General features: G+C 35.3%; 1 pseudogene across 1 annotated transcript; it reads right to left on the bottom strand.

The window, feature by feature from the left end:
* Positions 1-212: 212 nt before the first annotated feature.
* On the bottom strand, positions 213-3,854 carry LOC103326347 ((-)-germacrene D synthase-like; annotated as a pseudogene). The gene is made up of 7 exons (XR_016125553.1): positions 3,656-3,854; positions 3,201-3,488; positions 2,743-3,115; positions 2,451-2,669; positions 2,084-2,222; positions 1,150-1,395; positions 213-834 (listed from the first exon to the last, which is right to left on the bottom strand). The product of XR_016125553.1 is annotated as a (-)-germacrene D synthase-like (transcript).
* Between the last annotated feature and the right edge of the window lie 694 nt (positions 3,855-4,548).

Raw genomic sequence — 4,548 nt, 5'->3', positions numbered from 1 at the left:
TCAAAGAGAAGATTTGCAGTGGATCCAGGCCCATGTAAAGAACTGTGTATCAACTAAGCTATTTACCCTTAATAATATAAATACAACAAGATTCTCACTCTACTAACTAATTTGGTAACTGCGATTGGATTGGACTATGATGTAAAATTGGATTGCATTGGCTTACAATGGAACTTCCACTACAAGTCCCTACAACTCCAATTACAAGTGTATGCTCAAAAGTTAAACAAATTTTATTTCATTCATAGCATCAAGAGCAAACAGAAAAACCAAACTAATTAATTCAAATAATGGTTCCAATCATGGAAGACTGGCTCCTTATTGTACTACAGGACTTGGGTAGGGGATATTCTGATTCTACTATGATATTTCTAAACAAACACTGATTTGGGCATCTGCGTGGTCTCTTGCAGGTACTCCCTTCTCTCTCATTTGTGGCAAGCGAAGTACGGTGATTGGCTTCTCAACAAGGACATAAGATTACTTGTTGGAGGACCAGAAATTTTATGCTCCAACAAAGGACAAGTTCAAATTCTAGGCCTATAGGGGCACAGGTTCTACAAACAGAGAAACTACAGAATCCTTGAGAAAAATTCCAGCATGAGTAAAGCCATCACCATGCTTGTATAAAACTTCAACCACACGTGCAAGATTCAAAATTCGCAGTAACAGGGGCATGGGGATGGTGGTGTTCTGGATGCACGTTTCGTTTATGTCCTTCCATGCATTATTCACTTGCTTGCTTAGTTCGATATTTGCTTCTTCTTCTGTGGTACCATATTCTTTCATGTAGCATTCCACAGCTGAGGCAACATGTCCTCTCTTTTGCTCAAACTGCATGAATATAGACACGAAGGTTAAGGCTTGAAAGGGGTAAGTTATGGGGGACAATTCAAATAATTAAGAAACGAAAAAATCAAAATGTCTACATTAGAATTTAAAAAAAAAAAAAGTGTAATCTTATCTTATACATGTACGAGGCAAAGGACTTAGATCAACAACAACAAATGTGTGAACTAAACCCAACTTTTGGTTGAATTTTTGGATCTACCTGAAGTTAAAAGTTTGGTTTTGAGATCTATCTCAAGTTCTCTATAATTCAAATAAACTACTGTTATTTTAATTAGTACTTTTGATATATTAAAGTACCTGGTGGGATTTGATGTCATTCATGATTCTACCAATTAATGAAGCAGCCTTTACCATCTTAGGGTCGTCGAACACCCAATCCATGGAGTCTTTGGTAGCAATATCTCCCATCCCAACAAAGGATGTGGTTGCCAACGCGAAGTTGGATGCATTAAGCGCTGCCGACATGTAGTCATCCATTGTTGGTGTGTATTTCTGATCGAACCATTTGGCTTTTCGGAAGTAAGCTCTAACTAGGACTTTCATCTGAAAGACCAAACCATGTAATTAATCGCTAATCTCTCTATAATTTCATCACACACAAAAAAAACCTAGGGGAAAAAAACATTTTAAGTCATTGAGTTTTACACAAAAATTCAATTTCATCATTAAAATAAAATAAAATAAAGCCTAGTGACCAAATTGAAATTTCATGCAAAACCAGTGACCAAAAAAAAAAAAAAGTTTTTTACCCAATATATATAATACAAATTTATAAATAAACCCAATTCTAGACATGTATTTATAAAAAAACCCAAGCACTATTTAAACATAGAAACACACCCAAAATCAACCCCAAAGTCAACTTTTTGGGTGTGTTTATAAATGAGTTTTGAGTGTGTGTAATGATGGGTTTTGGGTGTGTTTATAAAGTGTTTTGGGTGTTGGGTTTTTTTATAATTTCAACCTCCATTTTGGGTGTTTTAGTGAAACCTATATATAATCTATTTATAAAAAGAGAAAGACAGAGAATGATAAAATATTCAAAATACCAAAAAATGCCCTTAGTTAAAAAAATATATTAAGAAATGAACATATTTATTACATCTAGATTGACTTACTAATATTTAAAATATATATATTTATATTTATTATAATTTTTTTTATTTATAAAAACTCTAATTGGTAATGGCATAATAATATGGGCACGAAATTATTAATTCATGAGGCTCACTGCTTCTCTTGCGTAGTGGATGCTATATAAGTTTCCCTCATTTGCAAGATTTTCTTCAATTTCAACGTAAACATCCAATAGTGCTTGATAGCAAACTTTCATGTACTCTGGCAGATGATCCATAGCAGAGATGTCCCACCTTATCATATAAATAAGATGATATGAGACTATGCATGTCTTGTTACGGCTTATTCAGATATATTATGAGGAGCTGTTATAGACACTCCAAAAAAGTTGTCTTTTCATAATTGTTTTGGATGAGTGCATGATAACTCTTTTGGAGTGTCATCTGTAAAATTTTCTTAATTACTGAGGGTTTTTTTTTCAAAATACTAATACTAACAAAATAAGGACTATTATTTTGAACCTTTCAACAGCTTCAGTAAAGAGCTCTAGCTCCTCAAATGTGCCATACGCATCATAGATGTCGTTAATGATGGTTATAAAAGCAATAACTTTGCATAGTGTTATCCTAGCAAAGTAATATTGAGGCTCAAAGTGTACTCCCGAAGCCCAAAAGTAGCTCTCAACTACTCTGTCTCTTGCAAAAGGTAGCTTGTTTACAAAGTCTAAGTCCTTCCACCACCTGCATGAATTAATTACATTATGCTAATGTAAATAGGATATTAAAACTGATTGACAATATATAATACATTAACCTTGAAATTTCACTTAGTTCTCTTTGATGAACTTGTTGCAGTAGATTGAAATCCAGCTTTGCGAAATTCAGGAGAGTCTTGTTCTGTGAATCACGTTCCTGATAGAGAGACAGGTAATGCCTTGTTTCTAGCCTTGGCAAGCCCTTCCAGAATGGCTGGTGCATGGCATGAGTGACTTGTTTCGAAAGTATGGGGCTTAAACGGTGCGTTGCGGATTCAAGATGAGTGGTGGTGAAGGTTAAGGCCTCATCAAGTATATCCTCTCCGTGGATCCTAAGATGTGTGGCTTCGTACAAGCTTAAAAGTCCTGCTACATCATTCACCAGAGATTCCTTAAATTTCCCATCACCGTCCTTGAAATTATTGAATATATCTGCATGATGAGGCATTTTTAAAACAAACCATGATCAGAGGAAGAAAATTAATCCATAATTATAAAAACCATGAGGGCTACGTACCGCACGAAATATTATAACCTTGTTGTCTGAGTAATCGAAATCGGAGCGCTGCAGTGTAAAGCTCATTATCAGTTTCTTGGTCCCCAGACGCAGACTGTCGTGGGAGCTGGTGTGAATTTGCTGCAGAAGTTCCTCAATCTCATTTTCAAAATGGTGAGAGACACCTAAGTGCTGAATGTCATGAATCAAGTCCAATTTTTGTGAAGGCTTTTTAACTGGAGCCATTATGATCATCTTCACCTTTTCCTTCAGTTCTTGGGCACGTTGCTTAGCTTTGACGTTTGTTTCCTACAAAAACAGATTGAAAGGCCATTAAAAAGATAGGAACTTCATAATGCTAATATACATATTTATTCCCTCCTTACCCTCCTTGTTCATAAAATATATATATATATATATATATACATATTCAAAATAATTGCTGCAGATGCGAAGTATATGTAGTATTAGCCTACCACAGAAGCATATGACAGAAAATGATAGCCCCAAATGCTTGGAGAATAATTAGCACAACGTCGATTAACATCATCAGGAGTGGCCTTAGGGGTTTGAGGTTGATCCGATGTAAGTGAAACTTGAACAGACATTGTATTGCTAGTTAAGAATCTGAAAGAGATCGAAGGTTAGAGAATAATATCTTAATTGCTCAAGGATTGGTGTGAGTTGAAGAGCTATGGTTCTTATCTATTTATAGTGAAAGCGTCTGTCTTTGTCTCTCCCTCACCCTCTCTAATATCTATAGATGGGCACAGCTGGAAGATATCCAACACGTGTTAAACATGAATCCCAAGAGAGGGGTAAATTTGCCAGTTTAAGATATCCTTTGTTCATGTTTCCTTTTGAGTTTGTTTGAATATAGTACATATTACAACATTTTTACCCGGAAAGCACATGAGAACATTGATAAGATGTTGAAGGCTACGGAGGCTGTGGAGGCTACAGGTGTGTTGAGATTTTTTCCTAAGTCCTTAGAAGTCATTTTACAAAGGGGTAAATTTGTCTTGAAAATTTTGAAGATAAAGTGGGTGGGGAAATAGGATAGGTGGTGGAAATAGTAACTCTTAAACTAAGGTACTCATCAATTTTGTCCAAAATAACCACAATATGAAGAAAAGGTGCCATATTTGATTGGAGGATATGTCTCAGGTTCAACTCATATATGAACATAGAGACGGTGTATATCATCGGTCTACTACTACCAATATTATTGATATCGTCCTCAACTTAACCACTTATAATCTATCAAACCCATTAAGTCAGCACCCTCTGATACCAAATTATTTGAGAATTTATGCATGTATATATTAATCTCCATAAAAAGGGATTTACAAAGGGATTCGGATCCTTA

The sequence above is a fragment of the Prunus mume genome, linkage group LG3, assembly GCF_029339155.1.
Source record: "Prunus mume cultivar Tortuosa linkage group LG3, ASM2933915v1, whole genome shotgun sequence".
NCBI classification, from domain to species: Eukaryota; Viridiplantae; Streptophyta; class Magnoliopsida; order Rosales; family Rosaceae; genus Prunus; species Prunus mume.
The sequence above is the reverse complement of the archived record's forward strand: the minus strand, read 5'-3'. Positions and strand labels throughout refer to the sequence as shown.